Genomic DNA, 22,828 nt, shown 5'->3' with positions numbered 1-22,828 from the left:
TCCCATAAGAAGAGTAAAAGTAAAACTTATTTAGAGATAATATGATGATTTATCTGGAAAATACTAGAAATTGCTGAACATTTAAACAATTCCTAAGAGAATTTGGCAAGATGTAGATATTATATATATTAGAGGGAAATTTTATTTAAAATAGTAATCCTCCCCTCAAAAAATAAGGACAAATTTAATAAGAAAGTTGAAGGATATAATTTTTTTGAAAAACTATAAAATTTATTGAAAACCATAAAAAGCAAGCAAACAGAGAACATTTCATGCTCCTAAAGGAGATATCATATCATAAGTCATTTTTCTGTATTAATATAAAGGTATAATGCAATTTCAAATAAAATCTCAAATTAAAAAGAAATCAACAAATGACTTTGTTATACAGAGAGAAAGAGGAATACCTGAAAGCAGGCAAGAAGATTTTGAGAAAGAAGAAAAATGAGAGATACATATCTTCTGGGATTTTCTTTTCCTTTTTTTTTGGTAATCTCCACGTTCAACGTGGGGCGGAAAGCCATGACCCCAAGATCAAGAGTCTCATGCTTTACCAACTGAGTCAGGCAAGTGCTCACTGTTTCTGGATTTTAAAACACTATACAGCTACTGTAATCAAAACAGATACTCACATAGAAATGCACAAATAGGCCTAAAGAAAGAAACAGAAGTAAATGCAACTGGATATTAGAATTTAATATAAAAAAGTAATGATTCAATTCAGTTGGAAAACATTTCATAAATGGTGTTAGTATAACTGACTAGGTGTCTAAAATAAATAAAACTAGAACCCCATTACCAACCACATACAAAAATACATTCGCAATATATTATATACTTGTATTTAAAATAAAATACCAAATCTATGAGAAGCAAATCTATGAGATTTTAGTGTAAACCTAGAATAGGTGACAGAGCCTAAATCAAGAATGAAATTTGGAAAGTCATAAGGGAAAGGAAGTAGCACCACCGACTATGTAATAATTTTAACATTTCTATCAATTGATAAGAAAAAAGAAGCTAGTTAATCATAAGTGAGTATAAGATTTGAACAGGTCAGGAAGATGAAGGCTGAAGAAGAAAAGTAAACTGTCAATAAAGAGCTAAATAAGATAAATAAGGAAATCTTAATCTTAGAAAAAAAAAGCATTATTGAAAATAGATACAAGGGAGCCTGGGTGCCTCAGTTAGTTAAGTGACTGATGCTTGATTTCAGCTCAGGTTATGATCTCAGAGTTCCTGAGTTTGAGCCATTTGGTGGCTCTGCACTGACAGTGCAGAGACCACTTGGGATTCTCTGTCTCTCTGTCTCTCTGTCTCTGTCTCTGTCTCTCTCTGGACCTCTCTCTCTCTCTCTCTCTCTCAAAAATAAATAAACAAACTTAAAAAATAAAAATAGATACAATTTTTTTTAGTGTCAGATTTGTAGAGTTGTGCAAATCTGCAGATTCAGGAATTTTTAGAGTAAGAATTGTTCCACACATTTCATCCACCAATCTCACTATAAAGAACTTCTCCCATAGGAATAAAACAATATGTAAACTACACACTATTTTAGTGGTTTAAAAAAATTATTATAAACCTAGATACTTATTCACAAGGGAAATGACAGGTCTATCCTATGGAATTATGGGAGTGATTAGAAGCATACATTTGATGAGCACATACATTTATGTAAGTGTATTTATATCCCTGGAGGAATGTCCATGATTTATTGTTATGTAAAAAATTCAAGTTGCAGAATAATATAGATTGTCTATTTTTTATTTTAAAAAAACACTCACTACATTTGTATATATTTTGAGCAAGAAGATAACCACCAGTATATTAAAACAGCTACCTCAGTGAGGAGATATTACTAGTATTTTTTAAATGCTTTGATTTAACTAAAATGTTGCAAGTAGGCCAAAAATTAGTCCTCTTTTATAAACTAACTGGACTGCTAGTTTCTATGTAGCCAAGTCTCAGAAGTGCTTCCAGAATGGTGGAGTAAGGATGTCTGAAACAAGTTATGAGCTGGACAAAATTCAAGTCTCTGTTCCTTTTTATGAAGGAATTTCTAGGGAAGGCCCAGAAAACAATATGGGAGACCCAAATGAGACACTGGAGGAAATTTTAGTCTCCAACACCACAGATAGAGCAGACAATAAATGCAGCCCTAAATCCTAGCCAGATCTGAAAGATCAGTTTCCTCAGTTCTTCTTATCCAATAATCCAATACATTATGCCTGGCTTTCACCAAACAAAACATTGTAAGAGGAAAAAGCACAGTCTGAAGAGACAAAGCAAGCATCAGAACCAGATTTAGATATAGCAGAGATTTTGGAATTATCAGACCAGAAACATAAAACAACTATGGTTAATTTGTTAATAACTCTAATGGGGAAAAATGGACAACATGCAAGAACAGATATGTACTGTAAGCAGAGAGATGGGAACTCTAATAATTCCACTTAAAATATAATTAAAAATAAAATCCTTAGAAATAAATTTAAGAAAAGAAGTATGAGACTTCAACTTTGCAACATAACATTGTTAAAAATTTTTTTAAGAAGACCTAAAGAAATGGAATGATATTTTACATTCATGAAACAAAAGTCTTAATAATGTTATTATGGCAAAAATCTCCAAACTGATGTACAGATTCAGCATGATCCCTATCACAATCCCAACTGGACTTGTTAACAGAAATTGACAAGTTAACCTTAAAATACATATAGGAATGCAAGGAACCCAGAGTAACCAAAACAATCTTTGAAAGAAAAAAAAAAAAAGAACAAAGTTGGAGGATTCACCATTCCTATTTTAAAATTTTGTTACAAAGTTGCAGTAACAAAGAAAATAATAAAAATTTATGGCACTCATATATGGAAAGATATGTTGATCAAGGAAACAGAATTGAGAGTCTGAAGATAAATCTTCACATTTATGGTCAATCAATTTTCTGCAAAGGTGACAAGGCAATTCAATGGAGGAAGGAACAGTTCTTTCAACAAACTGTTCTGGGAAAGTAGAAAACTAATATCCACTTGCAAACAAATGAATTTGAAACCTAACCTCACGTCATATAAAAAGTTAACTCAAAATGGATCATAGACCTAAGTGTAAGAGGTAAAACACCAAAATTCTTCAAAAAAACATAGAAAATCTTTGTGGCTTTGGATTAGATGGTTTACTAGGAATAACAGCAAGCACAGCAACAAAAGAAATAGGTAGTTTGAACTTCATCAAAATTTAAACTTTGGTGCTTCAAAGGATATAAATTTCAAAGGTAACCCACCAATGGGAGAAATATTTACATATCATATATTTGATAAGGGATGTGAATCCAGAATATATAAAAAAAATATCTTCTTCTTTAAGTTTATTTGTTTACTTTGAGAGACAGACAGACAGACAAACAGACACACCATGGGGGTACAGAGAAAGAAGGAAAGGGAGAGAATCTTAGGCAGGCTGTGCACTGTCAGGGCAAAGCCGGATGTGGGGATCAAACTCACAAAGTGTGAGATGGTGACCTGAGCCAAAACCAGGAGTTGACACTTAACCAACTGAAATCAGCCAGGTGCCCCCAGAATACATAAAAAATTCTTATAACAACAATAAAAAGACAAAAAACCCAGATAGATAATGAACAAACAACTTAAGTAGACAGACATTCCTCCAAAGAAAATACACAGAGGGACAATAACCACATGAAAATGTGCTAAACATCACCAGACATTAAGGAAATGCACATCAAAATCACTTCACAGCCAATAGGATGATTAGTACCTAAAACTTAGACAACAAGTGTTGGTGAATATATGGAGAAATTGAATCTCTCACATTTTGCTAGTGGGCTTGTAAAATTATGCAGCAAAAAAAAATATGCATCAAAAAAGGTTGGCAGTTCTTCAAAATGGTAAACACAAAGTGACCATAGGATTCAGCAATTCCACTCCTGTGTGTATGCCCCAAAGAACTGAAAATATATGTCCATGTAAAAACTTGCAGACAAATGTTCATAGAAGCATTATTCACCATAGCCAAAAACTGGACATAACCCAAATGTCCATCAACTAATGAATAGATACAATTTTGTATACCCAACAATGGAATGCTATTCACCCATAAAAATTAATGAAGTATTGGGGCGCCTGGGTGGCGCAGTCGGTTAAGCGTCCGACTTCAGCCAGGTCACGATCTCGCGGTCCGTGAGTTCGAGCCCCGCGTCGGGCTCTGGGCGGATGGCTCAGAGCCTGGAGCCTGTTTCCGATTCTGTGTCTCCCTCTCTCTCTGCCCCTCCCCCGTTCATGCTCTGTCTCTCTCTGTCCCAAAAATAAATAAACGTTGAAAAAAAAATTAAAAAAAAAATTTAATGAAGTATTGATCTATGACAAAATATGAATGAAACTTGAAAACATTATGTTAATTTAAGAAGTCAGACACAAAAGACCATAGGTTGTGGGATCTTTTTGATATGAAATGTCCAGATGAGGTAAATCCATAGATACAGAGGGCAGATTTGTGGTCGCCAGGAGATGAGAGGATGAGGGGATGTAGAGTGACTGCTAATGGATATGAGGTTTCTTTTTGGAGAGATGAAAACATTCTGAAATTAGATAGTGGTGAGTGATTGTACCACGCTGTGAATACAATGAACACCTTGAAATTGTCCACTTTACAAGGGATACATTTTATGGTATGTGAATTGTATCTCAATAAAACTCTTGAAAGACAGATAAAAAATAAGCACCACTATGATTTCATGAACCTTTCGGAACACTCGTCACTATGCATATGTGTTTGCCCACACATATAGAATTCAGACGAAAAACTGACATTTTGGCGAAATTAAGAAAATTTTAATATTCACTCTATGTTTCAGCCCTGATGTGTCTGTCAATTAAGGTTTTAACATCTTCTGAAGGAGCCAAGGATATCAAGAATATATTAATATACGATCAATTACGTACTCTAAATTCACTCTCAATAACAATACACATAGCTCAGCTCTCTTTTGGGAATCATTTTCATATGTAATTACAATGACATAATTACAATTTAAGCTGGCATGCTACCAGATTACAGACCGCCCGATGAATTCTGGCAGCTTATTAATAAAATGACATTTTTAGTATAAATTCATGACATTATATTGAATACAGTGCTACACTGACACTTCCTTCATATATTTGTTTTAGACATTAGAAAAAAACAGTATTAAGTGATAAGTCATCATCACTTTCTAGAAATTGATTTAGTCTGCAACCGTGATCTATTTTCTTTGAACACAAGTCTATTGTGTTTGAGCACAAATGCTTCACCTAGAATTAAAAAGTGAGATCATTCACCAACAAGCACCTACTACATTTCTGACACTAAATATAGCTCAGATACATGCACTAGGATAACAGAAAGAAAACTGTATTCACATACTAGGCTTCTCTTCAAATTACAACAACCCATATACAACTGACATGATTCATACACTCAGCTTAGTTAGGGCAAAGAATGTACTTACCCAGTGCATGGGCCATCCTCACCAAATTCTGACTGCAAATCTGCCATTTTTAATGGACAATTTTTACCCAAGCAGAGAAAATAATTTACCACATAGCAAAGCTGGCTTAATCACCTAGTTCCCCCAAACATTACAACAAATTGGTATCCATACCATTTCCAGGATTCTGACATACTGCAAACAATACTTCAGAAAAACATGTATGTAATCAGAAGCTTGGCAAATTCGGTCACTGCTTTCAGTTTCCCAGGCTCTGAGGTCGTATGCAGCATGATCAATAACAGTCAGTACTAAATATTCAAGATGTGAAAGGTAATCTTTTCTTTGCTATCATCCATACAAGCATTTTCCAAAGTGTTTAGAGCAGAACACTAGGACCACCAAGTTGTTCTAACAACTAGAAAATAAATAAACAATCAATCAAGCAAACAAACAGGGAAACTCTGACAGGGGTTTCCACAGTCAGAGAGACTTGAAAGCCAGCACACATTAGGGTCCAGCCTTGCGAGGTCAGAGTGCAAACGCACCATTATGAGGTCTCAAAATTCACCCTGGCAAGATTCCTGTTTAAGTTTGCTTAACCCAGGTTTTATCAAACATATTTGACATCAATGTTTTGCTTCCGCCCCCATCTTTTCCTATCTCTTTTTTCCAAAACACACATATAAAGGTTCTTTGAGTATCTTAAGTTATGTCTGATTCTGGATAGGCAAAAACCAACGTTTGCTGATTAAATGAACAACATTTCCACAATGCTTAAGGAAGTGCATTGAAATTGCAGGTGCAAAATGAAAGGATGGGGCCAAGCTGAAGATCCTCTGCAGCACTGTTATTTGGCCAAGGAATCATGCATAACCTCTAAATAATTCTATCCTCAAAAGTGAATGTGGTTGAAATTCCTCGTGGTGCTCAGGCAAGGAATACAGGCAACTGCTTGATAGAATGGCTTAATGTATTCCTTGCACATGTTTGAAGTTAAACTGATAGTAGTCGAAAAGATAGACTCAGAAGGAACTCAGTTTCCAAGACAGTGTTATATGCTCTTTTCCAGAAACTTTAAAGGTGCTCCAAAGGGAGAAGGAGGTCCTGTTTGAAAGCCATGCTGATGTCACAAAGCATTACTCACGGGTAGCAGGGGGCTGGTATATAATGGGCATGTTCTTGCTAATTTACAGGACCAAGTGGACACAGAACTAGGACACAGCACTGCCCTTAATACCGTCCTCACTTCTGGCCATGAAAAGAAAAGAAAAATAAGCAGAATGATAAAACCACAAGTAGAGGTGAATAAGCACTACAGAAACATTTGGGAAATCCAATTTTTATAGGTGGACAGTGTCCAAAAATTCAGTTCTATATCTGTTGGTGGGTGATCCAGATTTCTTATATAATTGTCCCTTTTTTTTTGTAACCAAGTACAAAGACTTTAATAATCTGCCATTTAGGCCAGTCCCATAAGCCACCATATTTCCTGCAAATATCACATCATTGTCACCGCATAGCCTTCTCTGCTCCCTTCTATGGAATGATAATGTTGACTTCTCTTGACACAGCATCTGAACTGATTTTCTCCTTCTTTAACTTGGTTCCCAAGTCCATCATATGTGTCATGCAAGAATCAAAATCACCATTTAACTGAAATATGAAGCATATTGTTAACACTGGGCTTCAGAGCTTTGGGAAATGAGAAGAGAAAAGTTGCAGGTGTTATTATACATTTATTTTATTTGCATGTGATAGAACTAGTGAAACTAGTGAGAACTTGGAGGTTTTTTTATATATATACAGTAATACTTTTTTGGCGTATACTTTTATGGATTTTCACACATGCAAAGATCCTCACGGCCACCATCACAAACAGGATACAAAACAATCTCATGGCAACAAAGAATTTCTTCAGGTTGCCCCCTTAACAACTGCACCCTCTCCCCCTCCCAACCCCTAGCAGTCTCTTATCTGTCCCTTGCATTTTCAGAATGTCGTAAGTGGAATCACAAGGTATTTAATATGGCTACTGTCACTTAGATTCATCCATACATGTATATGTATGCATATACATGGTTCCTTTTTATTGCTAAGTAGCATTATATTTTATATATACATGACAGTTTGTTTTATTCATTTACCTCCTGTAGGACATTTGGGCTATTTCCAATTTGGGGCAACTGGACTGCTTATAAACATTATTGTTCAGGTTTATATATGCCCATAAATTTCATTTCTTTAGAGTAACTTCCTAGAAGTGGGGTTGTGAGGTCACAGGGTAAATATATGTTTAACTTTTTAATAAACTGCCAAACTGTTTTCTAGGGTAGCTTATCATTTGGCATCATTTGGACTTGAGCAAACAGACACTACAGTATCGAGGAGGAAATTATTTTTTTACAGGGAGCTTACAAAAATGGAATAATTTTTTACAGCAAAAATGAGAAAGTGTATGTTAAACAAACTCAGTGCTGTGTATCTTAAATCTAATGCACTTGGTTCATTTGTTCCTTGAAGATAAATACAGTATGAAATAAAAATTGATGAACACTAAAATGTAGTTACATCTTGTATAACTACAGTTTAGTGTGAAATCATTGCATCCCTAATTATGACTTCTGTTCTTCTAAGAACAGCTGGTATTACTGAATGTTTTAAATTGTGCAACAGACTTAACAAGACAGGATCACTAGGAATTGTTTCCTCCTATTTCCAGGACCAGTGGCAAAAAGGACTCAAGTCAGCTTGGAAAACAAATGCACAAATCAAGTCGGAAACCAAGACTGAGTCATAAGTCAACTGCAGCCAAGTACTTCAATAAGTATGTCCTCTATCCAGTTGTCCAGGAGAGAAGTAGAAATGGAAACAAGTTTGCAAGGCATTTGCTTAGAAAGAAAGAAACAATATGAAAAGAAAATGAGTCTTTGGAGACTTCGAGTTGCTGAATTGAACCTTGACAGAACAACATACTCCAATAGTTCCTATCAGTTCATTAGTTTGTGCCGAATTTCTGTCACTTGCCATACAAATTATCCTCATATAGATGGTATATTATAACTCTCTAAGGAAACCCAAAATGACACAAAATATAGTGAAAAATTGAGGGCAAACATGTTCAAGGTTGGAAATTAAGTAAGACACTATTACTGTTTGGATGATAGAACTATACGGCCATTTTGTTTTTGTTTCTGTTTTTGTTTTTAAATCTCTATTTGTACCTTTTATTTGATGAGCATGTATTTCTTTCATAGAAGCAACATGTAAATACAAATACATGATTTCAAAATGTATCTGTTTCCATAAAAGGATTATATTTCTTTAAGAACATAGTGGGGCACCTGGGTGGCTCAGTTGGCTAAGTGTCTGAATTCGGCTCAGGTCATGATCTCATGGTTCACGGGTCTGAGCCCCACATCAGGCTCTGTGCTGACAGCTCAGAGCCTGAAGCCTGCTTCGGATTCTGTGACTCTCTCTCTCTGCTCCTCCCCTGTTCGTGCTCTGTCTCTCTCTCTCAACAATAAATAAACATTTAAAAAAAACATATTAAGTCCACAATAAAGAAATACTCAGTTAAATTACTGAATGCTGATGACTTTCTATACAGAAGAAAAAAATCAAAACATTTGTAATAAGTTTTATTAAGTTACTAAGTCATTTAATTGAAATAATGTTTACTTTAGTAACTAGTATGAATACAGTAAGTTATTTAGTTTTTCTGAGCCTCCATATCAATATCTAAAAAGTAGGAGTGACTTTGTTGCTCCTACTTCCTGATTTAGGCATGTGATCAAAGAAGAGGCATTATTCCAAACCCAACCAGGCTCTAAATTTGGAAATGCAGTTAGGTGTTTGTGAAATGTTTAAATACAACTTTAATTATACACAGACACTCTGACTTCTTGGTATCCCAGTTTACCTTAAAACTAGAAAAAAAATTATCAACATCTATGGATCTTTTCTGAAATAATGATGGGAAATCAGTGGGTTTCCATTTTTTCAAAGTAGATTATTTCATTAAAGTCAGGGTAGTCCAACAATGGAATATAGATAGTTTAAGACATAATACTTGTACTTCCTTGTAAACATCAGTGATGCTCTTAGCTTACCTCTAAAGTATCAAGTTCAGTGTGTTCAGCTGCCTAATTATATCCATAAAAATGCACAAATTAATTGGTTTGGTTTTTCAGAGACCACTGATTACAGAAATTATTTTTCATCTAAAGAAGAAGTTCAGTAAATCTCTGGGGAGAGTTCATTAAGCTTAAACATCTGACTGCATTTTAAAGTCTTTAAAGTTGAGTTTTTTTCATAAATTAAAGATAGGAATAAAAGCATTAAGCATACTGTCAACATTATAACTTTTTCCACCAACAACATTAATCTGCAAAACACAAATGCTCCCAATGAATAATACAAACATAACATTCCTACACTGTCTTCTGACTTGCATACATCGATGCCTTTCAGTTATGGTGTCCACTATATCTCTGGAATATAGAGTCAAATTTTCCATATTAATACAAAGCTTCTCAAATATCTAACCTGAGATTGATTTGCTCTTGCTAGTTCACATGCAAGAGCTAATTAAGTTTAAAAGATCCTCCCCAAATGTGGCTGTTCATAAACTCTATTAGGCCTTTTCTTTTAAATCCATATTTTAGGCCCATATGCTGCAGAAATTGGCAGTCATTTCTCTCAAATAGTTCCTTCTGTAGAGGTGTGGCATGGCATATTGGCCCTGAAATGTTTCATCACTAAAATGACTAATCCTGATAGCAATTTACAACCTTCTTTACAATTCAAAGCCTTCACTTCAAGGTGTTCTGGTTGAATTGAAATTGTCTTTCACAAAGTAGTGCTAAGACTTCCAGTCTAAACTACCAGCACTGATCATTCAGACTTCTACAGTTACCAGACCAGCTTGTCCACCAGTGTTCCCTCTGGCCCCCTTGCAAGCAGTTCTCTACTGGGCAGCCAGGCTGGAGCCTGACTGTGTGAGTGTTCATTGTTTCCACAATTCCCTGTAAATACCACGGGTGTTACTTTACATGCCTGTGTCTCAGGTTCCCCTTGGGTAAAACCCAGATGATAGTAGCATCCACCTGAGAGGGCTGTTGATAATTGCATAAGCTAATATATTTGAAGGCTTCAAAGATATTCTGGCATCTAAGATGTACTCAGTAAGCAATACAATTACCCTTATTTTTAGAGTGAAACAAACACTGTTCAATGTGCCTCACAAGGTCCTGCCACTACCTAGGTCAACAACCTGTTCTTAGCTGCTGTGACCTTCCTTTCAGAGACTTATTTTCACTATGTTCTTTCTTTGTACATGTTTTCCCTGAAATGCATTTCCATGTATTTTTCTTAGAATATTGTTCTCTTCTTCCTTGTCACTATGTAATCCTTGGCTCTCAACTCAAGCATCACTTTCTTAGGCCATCTCTGATTGAAACAGGTCTGCTTCTGGGCACTATAGTTTTGTAAGCCTCCTTTACACTATATTTGCAGAGAACCAGGAAAATTTGCTATTTTAATTCTGGAGAAATCTGTGAACAGATAACTATGATGCAACTAAGCATATAAATATTTATAATTGGATTTTTTGAGAGCTGAGGGGAAAGAATGAAGGACTCTGGAGACTGCATCAGGGAAGGATTGAATTGATCTTTAAAGATGAACTGAAATCTGCCTCAAAGAGGCAAAAATGGGACTAGAAGCCACTGATTATTAGAGTGTTGGGCACCACTATGGGGACTATGAAGATAATATCTCATTTAATTATCCTGGAAACTCTCCAAGTTAAGTGTTATTTTCTCAAGTTTAGACATGAGAAATCTGAGGATTAAAGTAATGTGCATACAATCATACAGCCTACCAATCACCGGGTTTGGGGGTGAATTTAGATCTGACTCTCCTATAACACCCATTGCACTCAAGACATCCTTCCCTATGCAATGCCACGTAGAGGTGAAAGAACTAAATTCATTCAGGGACCCCTGAGAAGGTCAGGGTGTGCTGGAGGCAGTCCATAAAGGATACTGATAAATTAAGCTGAGAAGACAAATCAAGATTAAAACATAAAGAGCTTTATATGTTTCCCATTGAAATCAAAGAATTTCACCTTGCCAAGTCAAACAAATGGGAGGTGTCTTACCATTTGGGCCCCAAAGAAACCGACTTAGATGGCCCTTATCTCTTTCTTCTCTCTCCACTCTCTTTTGAAAGGACAACCTTTTAATACTTACACGTGAACTGACATGTCTACCAACCCTTACAGGTGGCATCCTACACATATTGACTACAATTTCTTGGTCTCACAGTTCAAACTATTGTGAGAGGGAATCTGTCACAGTGGTACTATCCTTCTTTGCTCCTCTTTGTTATGCTACAAGGTAGAGAATTATATGGTGTAGATAGGAGTTAAAGGGCAAAGTTAATTTCCCCATGAGGAAGCTCCAATTTAGGACAAGCATTCCAAAATAGGTCAACTTGATGCGCCATACTAAAGAGCTTGAACTTAATCCTGAAAACTATGTTTAATAGTTCTTAAAATACTACTGAACATCGATTTGTAATAGATTTATGCATATTAACCACATTCAACAGCCAATGTAGTACACTTTGAACCCTTGAAAGATGCTCTCTGATTAAATATTGACTGTCTCTAGCTAAAAAATTTGCAAGAAACCATCTAATACAGAAACTGAGAGGCAACATATTCATGATCTTTTAATAGAATGTATTTGTCAGCATATTGACAATTATCTACATAAACAACCGTATACCAAAAATACTAGCTAAGAGTATTTCTATATTGAAGAAAATAGATAAACCCACAAATTACCTGAATGTGCCTACAACACATATACTTCAGTTTGCAAGAAAAATCTCACTTTTGTTTTCTTTTTCTTTTTGTTTTGGTGTTTTTTGTTGTTGTTTATTTTGTTTTTGTTTTTGTTTGTTTTTTTTTTTTAGTTATGATCTAGGGAGAAAAAAGGACAGAAATTAATTGTTCTTTCTTGTTCTAACAATTTTACAGTTCACAGCAAGCCTTGCAAAATGGACTTCATCATAGAGCCAAAACAAGTATTCTCTTGACAGGAAAGGCTCAACTTTAGAAAGATATCACTTTCTTTAAAGCAAATTCAAATGTGCTTGAATAATTACGGGAAAAAATAATAGTGTGGTTTCCATACAATCATTCTTACATTAAATGTTGTACATCAAAATCAAAATTATTTTTATGCATGATGGGCAGTTTCTCACTAACAATTTTCTAAATTGCCTAATAATTTTATGTAGCATAATTACAAGACTCCTGCTTGTGTATTTTTCCTTCTCTTTGCTTTCATCTGAATACAAATTAAGAGTAATCACTAGCAAACCTTTATGGTAGACATTTACCATGTAATGCTGCAACAGAGCTCTATAAAATGAGCCTAACAGGAAAGCCCTTGAAATACTTCTTCCGTTAACAATAGCACATACAACTGTATGAAGGAAAATTTCCAGACTAAGTGGTTTTCTGAATAAAAATGGGTGAATATATGAAGGGAAATTGATTGCTCATGAATCACTTTCATTTCTAAAACTCTGTTGAACATTTCCCACCTTATGATCCACCATTATATGTAAATCAACATTTGTAAATCCAAATTCACTGTGAATGTTTCCCACAGTGATGGTTATTTTTTTTGTCAAGTTGGCAAGGCTATGGTGCCCAGTTGTTTGGTCAAACACTAGTTTGGATGTTGCTGTTTTTGTAGATGTGATTAATATTCACCAACAGTTGACTTAAATAAAGGGGATTATCCTTGATCATGGGGGGGGGGGGGGTGAGGTTCAATCCAATCAGTTGAAGGCCTTAAAAGTAAAAACTGAAGTTTCCCAAAAGAAGCAATTCTGCCTCAAGACTGTAATACAGAAATCCTGCCTGAGTTTCCAACCTACTGGATTGCCATATGTTCTGGAGTTGTCAGCCCCCACAATCACATGAACTAATTCCATAAAACAAACCTCTACACACGCGCGCACACACACACACACACACACACACATCCTTTTGGTTCTGTTTCTCTGGAAAACCTTTACTTTTGTGTCCACACTTTATGCCTTCTTCTCTTTATGATTTTAGCCATATCTATTCATTATTAACATAGTATCTTTCCTTAAACTGAATTGAAAGTAACTCCCTGTTTTTATTTGCCTACTCCTAAGCAACATAAGAAATAAAATATATAAGATATTATATTATTTTGTATTATATTATATTATAGTATCACAAATTTGAGATGTTATTTTTTCCCATAACACATTAATACACAACTGTTAACATGTAAAAAATGGTCGTAACATAGCATATAGAGCTGTTGAATCACTATGTTGTACACTTGAAATGAATATGATGTTGTATGTCAACTATACTTAAAAAAAAAGGTTATTCACATGAACCCTAAAATCACGCTGGTAATTCCTGTACCACTCTAGGGGAGCATTACCCTGGACTCATTTCTCTTCATGATTTCATTTTGATTAATAGAATTTCTTTCCTCCTATTACGTGGAATTGAACTATGTACTCTACCTTTCTTTTCTGTTTATTTCTTCTTGACACATATTTAACTTCCTTTTTATTTACCCTCACAACAGAATTTAAGGCTTTATTCCATAAAACCTACAATATGGGATTTCTGGTGGGCCAAGGACCTACCTTTAATTCTCTGTATTCATACCACCCAAATATCTACCTAGCCAAACAATGATCAGAACCCAAAGATGCAGAGAGAAGTAGCCTTTTCCTTGCCCCGGAACATCGTACAATTTGGTAAAGGATTCATTCCCAAAAAGTTATTCACAGAGGAAATGCTTGGTGGCTGAGAACTCAGAGAGATGCCAGAGTTTCCTGATGAGGATGCTCAGAGTCTAAAGACTAGGGAGGAGTTTTCTAGGGGAATGACAGTCAGTAAGTGGAGCAAGTAAATGTCAGTTGGTCTGGATAAGGGTTGCTGATCCCCTTATCTGATGTCTGACGACAACAGGTTCGGAGACATACACGTTCAGCTTGAGTCCTGCTCATTCCCGTTGTATTACGTGCATTTTTTATCATAGCTTTCTCAGCCTCCTTTCCTCCCAAGTTAAGCTTCTTTTGAATTAAGGTAGCAGAACCAAACAGATGTCATTTGATAAAATCATTTCTTCCTCCATCCCCGTTTCTTCCTTCTACCTCCTTTCTTTCCATCTCTCCCACCTCTACCCTTCTGTGCCCTTGTAAATATCGGATCCCAGACACTGATCTGATCACTGGTCTTCAGAGACTAAGCAGGATCTACTCTCAAATCTCTCTAATCTCTGTCTCCTCCTGTGTGCAAGGGGGAGCTCATCTCTTTCCTCAGTGCTCAGCTCAGCTGACTCACCCAGGGCTGCAGACATGCAGCCTTTCCAATCATGTTTCTGAAGCACACCACAGCCTTGTAAATCAAACTTTCAAAGCCCTCAAAATGTCAGCTTTCTGTTGCCTAATCAGGTTATAAAGGTTATTTCCTTCTTGTCTTTCCACCTAGATAAAGTTTTATGAGCAATTACTCAATGTGGACGTGTGCAATCCTCTTATTCATTATTGCATTCTAAATGTATTCACTGAGGACCATTTCTTAATGGAAACATTGATAACAAAGACAAGAGTATAAAGTACATGCTACAACAAGGTGAGTCTTGAAACATTATGGTAAGTAAAAGAAGCCAGACAGGAAAGACTACACTATATGAGTCAATATATGTGTAATGTTCAGGAAAGGCAAAGGCACAAGCAGAAAATAGATTCCTGGTTGTTAGAAGCTAGAAGGAGAGGGGAATTGAAAGTGACTGCTAATGGGTATGGGTTTTTTTGGGTGAGGGTGACAAGAAGTGTTTTGGAATTAGGTAGTTTTGATGATTGTATCATTTTATGAACATACTAAAAGCACTGATACTTTGTATACTTCCAAAGGGTCAACTTTGTGGTAAGTGAATTATATCTTTAAAAAAAAGAAAAAGAGTTCATGGATCTATTTTCTGAAACTTAGAATATGGTTTCACCCACTGTAAAGTAGTATTTTTGCATGTATCAGCACTTTGGAGTTAGTTTCATAACAGGTGAGCGGGACTGTTTCTCTCTTAGTGGTAAATAAAACAATATTGTGCCATAAAATTGATTGTATCTTTGAGTTAATGAACTGTGCTCCATTTCTAATTTTAGTCATCGGTGTAGATACAGAGCAACTATTGAAAATCTGTATTTCAAAGAACTTGTACTGGAATAAATTAGTTGGCTTTTCACTTTAAATATTTAAACCAAATCTACTCAGCAAATGATCAGTTTTTGTGTGGTAAAGATGAGGAGTGTCGTAGATTTTTTAATGGCCACAAATTCTTCAATACTGTTCTCGTTAGGAACTGGGATTTATTTTCCCTCTCCCTTTGAGTGGGCTGTTACTTCGCTTAACAACAGAGTAGGAAGGCTTGATACTGGGTGGATTCCCAGGCCTGGTGTGACAGCGCCATTCCCTTCCCCTGGTTTTCTTGGGATGCTTGCTCAGGGGAAGCCAATCTCCATATAAGAAGTCTGATTACTTCAAGACTACCAAATTGAGGCGGCCACATGGAGGTGTTTTGGTTGACAGCACGAGCTGAGCTCCCAGCTGATGGCTGGCATCAGCTGCCAGCCACCTGAGCCAGCCATCTTAGATTTCCAATCCAATCACACCTTCAGGTAACAGCAGGCCAGACCATATCTGCCTGTAACTACACAAGGAATCCCAGGAGAGAACCGCCCACTCAGGCCCCTCCTGAGTTCATAATTCGCAAAAGCACGAACAAAGTAAAAGTCGCTGTTTCACACACTCAGTTTTGGAGCAATTTGTTATGTCGCAGTAGTAACTAAAACGGGGACACAGTGAAGAAGGTCATATTTCCTTTGCTGTGACCCATCCAGACAACTCAGCAGCTAGCATAAACTGAAGACACATTTTTTTATTACACATTGTCCACCAAAGAATATCGACGACTCTATTCTAATTGACGAAGACTATTTTTTTTTTCTCTACCCAGCTCAGTCCTTTGTTTATTGAGGTCCAGTTCCTACCCTTTACCCTCCCCATCAAAGCGTGATCTACCATATTCTTAATGGAGTGCTAATTTATTATTTATAAATATGTCTGAAAACATAAATAAAAAGCAAAGCATTTTCTAAACCACGGTTGGTTTTTTTCAACTGCTGTATGCTTACATGTCACTATTAAATAAATTGTAAACCTGCCACGTGTTTGGTATATAGGTAATGAAGTGTGGTTCAATGCAAATAAAAAGGACATATCTAACTTGGAAATGCTTTCCTTTGGACCTTATTACTGCAGTAATTGGTAGACAGTCTTATTACTCTGAAAATTTTCTTTCTTACAATAAACCTTCCATCGTTGTTAGACTGAATTCTAAAAACTGCCTGAACTTGTCCTCTAAGACAAGGATCCCTATTATAGGGACCATCCCTAATATGATTATACCTTTGTTTTCCCATCTCCTATTCTTTCCCTCTAGATACACCATATACCACTCTAAGTAAAAACGTGGCCTTTTCAGATCAGACATAGTCACTTATTCCCATTTCCAACTTTGAAGTTCCATGTGTGCAAAAAAGGATCTTCACCTTATCTGTATGACATGACCTTTATCAGCTCCCAGATTTTCTAAAATTTTCTATAAACTCTCAGCAATAAATAACATTTCCCTCCTTGAAATACAGTACCACTCTGAACGTACATAACTTTTTCTCTCTTGTGTTGTTACTATCATCGTATCTTACCTAAACGTGTGTCTGAAAAGCTTTCCTGGAACAGATGCTTAGCAAATGCCACTGAATAAAATCACAAAAGAATAAACGAATGAATAAAAGTATAAATCAATAAAATGTTGGATTTCATTTTGTCTTATCTCCTTCTTTAAGAGCAGCCAACATATTCCTGAAATTTTCATCAAGAAATGAATTATAACTTTGTAATAGTAACAATTTTGTAAATTTAACTACCTGTCATTCTGTAAAAAGATAACCTCTAGTGCTAAATTGATCCATTTCATGAACTAGTTGATCTTGTCTGCCAAGGGCACATCCATTATTCACTTGAAGAGGGCTGAATTATAACCATGAACTCCTTAAGAAAATGTCAGTCTTAAGCAAACCCATCTGAATTTTAGAACACAAAGATAATACTTATATAGCCTTCAATATTAGGCTTTCAGAAAAAGACCATCTTGTCCCAGAGCAATGGTTCTTTTTCATCTTTATATTATTTTTCATCAATTATCAGACCAAAAACTGAAGGTCCTTCCACCAGTGGAAAAAGCTTTCTGAGAAGGGTAGTTAAGATTTTTAAAACATTCCATTACTTTATTCATTCTTTCGGAGTTTACAGGCTTAAATCCTCTCTACCAAACTCATCAAATTGTAAATTAAATATGTGTAGTTCTTGTACATCAATCATACCTCCATAAAATTATTTTTTAACATTTATTTATTTTCGAGGGGGAGGTAGGGGCAGAGAGGGAGGCAGAATCCAAAGCAGGCTCCAGGCTCTGAGCTGTCAGCACAGGGGCCCACACGGGGCTCAAACTCACGAGCTGTGAGACCATGACCTGAGTCGAACTCCGACGCTTAACCAACTGAGCCCTCCACGTGCCCCAATAAAGTTATTTTTAATAAATCTTCTCTAATGTTAGGAGTAAAGTGTTGCTATAATACATGACAGGCACTTTTTGGTGGATGGAGAGACTGATGATCATGGGAATGACCCCATGCTTCATATGTCCACAAATATAGAATCTGTGCCCAGACACAGCACACACATTACACAGTGTAGATAGGGACCGAGGGAGAATAAACTTCTAATCATATCTCAAGCCCTTGCATAGGCTGTGCCCTAAGCTGGAACAGCCTTGCCCACGATGTTTGATCCCCTGGCATGTCCTCCTTTAGGGCTGGTCTCGAATATCCTATCAATTAGCTTTCCCTGAGCACACTCTCTCTAACTACTTTCCATTCTCTATAATAGTACCTGATAGTTTCCTTCCCAGAACAATGCAAAATTCACAATTTTTTGCTTTTATAAAAATTTAACTTGTGTACCCTACTACTGTATAAGATTCATGAGGAGAGGGACCTTATTCCTTATTCCCCATTGAATCCCAGCTCCATTCAGATTGCCTCGCAGAAGGTAAGCACTCGGCATCTAACAGTTATAAATACAGGATCATAATTGTGTATCTAGTGTTGACAGAGTCAATCATGGAGCTCTATAATCATTGTTCCCATTTTAAAGATGAGTTAACTGCCATACAGATGACATTTAACTTTCACCCAATCACTCACTAGTTTGTAAGTGACAGACGCAGGACTTAGACTCAAGGTCATCTACTAGAAAAACATATTTCATCACCACTATGCCCTTCTAGTAGGGTAAATTACTTCTGCATCCTACCCATGGTGAACATACTTCAAGAAGAGAACTCTTGTTCAAGACACTTAGAGATGGAAAGGCTAATAAGCCTTTAAAAAGTATAGTTCATATCTGTGAGGTTCCAATTTTAATTGTTCACATCTATTACCCTTGCATGTTTCCGTCAACCACTATCTAAGGTGCTTTCTCAGAGCTATTCCTTGTTATGATCCTCTAAAATTGACGTACAGTCAAAAGAAAAAGAGACTGAGGGGCGCCTGGGTGGGCACTTAGCTGGTTGAGCATCCAATTTCACTCAGGTCATGATCTCACGGCTGATGAGTTTGAGCCCCGCGTTGGGCTCTGTGCTGACAGCTCAGAGCCTGGAGCCTGCTTCCGATTCTGTTTCTCTCTCTCTCTGCCCCTCCCCTGCTCATGCTCTGTCTCTCTCTGTCTCAAAAATAAAATAAACATTTAAAAAAAAGAAAGAGAAATAAGGAGGATTTAGCTATATCTTAGATGTAATAATAATAATAATAATAATAATAATAATAATGGTAAGAAGAACATTCTGATTTGAATTCTGGAAATGAAATGTCCATGAAAATTAATTACATGTTAGATGTCATAGGAGAAAACATTTCAATTTATTCTTCGAAAGATAAACAAGGTACTGGTCTCAATGTAAAACAGACCAGATTGACTGCTAAATCGACAAATTCCTAAGCTCACATAATTAATGACAATTTTTATAGTCAAAATATTCCTAAGAGGGGCACCTGGGTGGCTCAGTTGGCTAAGCATCCGACTCCTGATTTCAGCTCAGGTTATCATCTCATGGTTTATGAGTTCGAGGCTGGGGTCAGGCTCTGTGCTGACAGTGTGGAGCCTGCTTGGGATTCTCTCTTTCTCTCCCTCTCTCTCCCCTCCTCCACATGCTCTCTCTCTCAAAATCAATAAATAAACTTAAAAAAATTAAAAAAAAGAAACAAAATATTCATAAGAAAAAAATCCTTAGAAGGCAGAATACAGTATTCCACTCCACTGTCTCATTGAGTGTGTAACATCAGTCAGGTCACTTTACCTCGCCAAGTCGTTACTTCCTTGTCTCTCAATTGGGCAATCAATATCTGCTTTGCATGTCTCCCAAGGTAACTGCAGTACTCCAAGCCCAGGATGCATCAAGAGAGAGGTGAAACCTTTAAAAGTCTGTCACTGTCACTTTGATGAGCATTACCTCTGAGCACCTGAGGTGGAATTCACAAGTTATGTAATGTGGTGAAGACACAATGCACAGAGGACTTGCTTTGCCATGAACTTATAGTGAGACCCTGACAATGTCATTTAACTTGCCTGAGCCAGTCTTTTTCCACTCCACTGGCTTGTATCATTATTGTTGCTATTGAATTATTTTCTCTTTGTTGTACTGATTAATTTGTAGAGGACATAGACATTCCTCTTTGGCAATAGAAAGTTTTTGTCCTCATCTTCTGTTGTCTCAAGGTTCCTAATACTTGGAGTATATGTTTTAATATAATTGTGATACAGAAAGTTAAGGTAGGTTTAGTACCTAATACATCCAGTCCTCTTATTAATTTTTCTCTGTTTAGAGACGGCCTTAGCAATGTAGTACATTGGCCAAAAGGACTAATGCTATTTGAGTCATCATCTCACTCTCCTCCTTCCATGAGTTCTAACAATATTGACCTTGGTGTTATCAGAAATAGAGCAATACAAACTATTTTTAATGTACCATATTCCAGAGCTAATAGTTGGACAAAATTAGAAAAACTGAGTTCAAGCAGATCTATTCAAATCAGAGAGAACAGTATTCTTGAACCTAGTTTTACAAATTAAACTTACAGTGTCCAATTATTTGCAGAAGGCTTTAATAATTCTTCTAAATAATAAGTCTGAGATTAAAGCTAGGAAATGTGTTTGAAGAAAAAAGAAAATCTCTTCCCTGCCTTTAAAACATTATCTCTTCCTACTCACTGTTCCCTCACTGTGTTCTAGCCACCCTATCTATCCTTCAGGTTCTCAAATGAGCCAAATCACTCCCAGCACAGGGCCTTTGCACAAGCTGCTTTCCCTTGGATGCTCTTCCCCCTGTTGTCCACACATCCTTCAAGTTTCCTCTTACCCTTCCAGTTTCTCCTTCACATATGGTATTAGTCTCTCTCAAGAGAGGCCCATTTTGACCACTTCTCTGAGGACTTACCACTTTGCTTGGTGGCCCCATCTTCTTAAAAGCCTGAGCTCTTCAGCCCTAGGCATATTTGTAAACATGAAGGACTCAACTCTTCCTTTTACTGTACTCTGACTGCCCTTTTATATGGAAGCCTTTTTCCCTACCTGTGATATATACTGAGAAAGACAAAAACCTCAAATATCAGATGGCAGCCTGAAGCGTTAATGGCAGAATTCATTCAGCCTAGGAGTTCATATAATTTTCCCCTATATCTAAACATTAAATCCTGTAGATCAGCAAACCTAAGGTCATAAAATTCAATAAATAATTCAAGGCCTGAAAAGTAATTTTCTGATGTATTAGTTAAGATTTAAATCCTAAATGTTGAGGTTGATGGTTGGTGTTATTGTTCCCATTTCATAGATGGGAAAGCTAAGACCTTGAGAGTTGGCATGGGATGCCTAAGCCATATTGTTGACAACAAATAAAAATGAGATCAGGATATAGGTTTTGTGAACAATAATGTATGGCTCTTTCGGCCATCCCCCTTCCAATTTCTATATAAGAAAAACAAGGACTTCAGAAAGAATTCTGTACCTACCTAAGTGCCATACTCCTAGAAGCATCCCCAAAAGCAAGAGCCATATAAAAACTTAGAGATTGCTAGCTTCTTTTAAAAAAAAAAAAACCTTTTAATTTTTTTTTAGATTTATTTATTTTTGAGAGACAGAGACAGAGCAAGAGCAGGGGAGGGCAAGATAAAGAGGGAGACACAGAATCCGAAGCAAGCTCCGGGCCCTGAGTTGTCTGCACAGACCCTGATGCGGGGCTCAAAACCATGAACTGTGAGATCATAACCTGAGCTGAAATTGGACGCTTAACCAACTGAGCCACCCAGGTGCCCCTAAAAAAATTTCTTTTAATGTTTATTTATTTTTGAGAAAGAGAGAGACAGAGTGTGAGAGGGGAGGGGCAGACAGAGAGGAAGGCACAGAATCCGAAGCAGCACAGAGCCAGATATGGGGCTCAAACCCAGGAACTGGGAGATCAGGACCTGGGCTGAAGTCGGAGGCTTAACCGACCCAGTCACTCAGGTGCCCCAGAGATTGCGATCTTCTTTTCAAATTTTATCTTTTTTATATTAAAAGCTCATGTTTTAAATCATGTGCATTAAAATAGATGTCATTGGGAGAAATGTTTAAATTTCAAGAATCAAAAGTGATTTTTGAAATATGTGTGCCCTTTTTCAGCTGAGGGGGAGGAGTGACATATAATCTATAAATTATAATGGAATCTTACTCATTCTAATGAGTATCTGGAAGGGCCACTGCCAGTTAATGAATCTAGTAAACAACTAAATGACATAAAATGTGGGCCAAAGGGCAGTTTTTCTGAATGGGGGAGGGGTGTGTTCTTTTTGCTGCTGTTGACAATCTGCAGCTTATGCCGAAAATGACTAGGAAAAGATTTACAGGGTTTGAGCGACAAGATGCTCAAATGAATGGAGTTTTCACTGGGAAAAAGGGTCAATATTTCATTATTAAGTCAATGGTTTTATGAAGTCCCCTGGAAACTGCTCTGAAAATAATTACCTAACATGAATGCCTCCTCATGTTTTCATGTGTTTCAGATGAGAGGGTTTGTTGGGCTTTTCCTGTGGGCTGCACCGCGTATTCTTATT

At 36.6% G+C, this 22,828-nt stretch overlaps 1 protein-coding gene across 1 annotated transcript in view; it reads right to left on the bottom strand.

The window, feature by feature from the left end:
* NRG3 (neuregulin 3) overlaps positions 1-22,828 on the bottom strand; it is a 1,079,756-nt gene that overhangs the window by 532,121 nt on the left and 524,807 nt on the right. The window lies entirely within an intron of this gene.

Source organism: Herpailurus yagouaroundi, unplaced genomic scaffold (assembly GCF_014898765.1).
Source record: "Herpailurus yagouaroundi ecotype Mexico unplaced genomic scaffold, PumYag 163, whole genome shotgun sequence".
Lineage (NCBI taxonomy): Eukaryota > Metazoa > Chordata > Mammalia > Carnivora > Felidae > Herpailurus > Herpailurus yagouaroundi.
The sequence above is the reverse complement of the archived record's forward strand: the minus strand, read 5'-3'. Positions and strand labels throughout refer to the sequence as shown.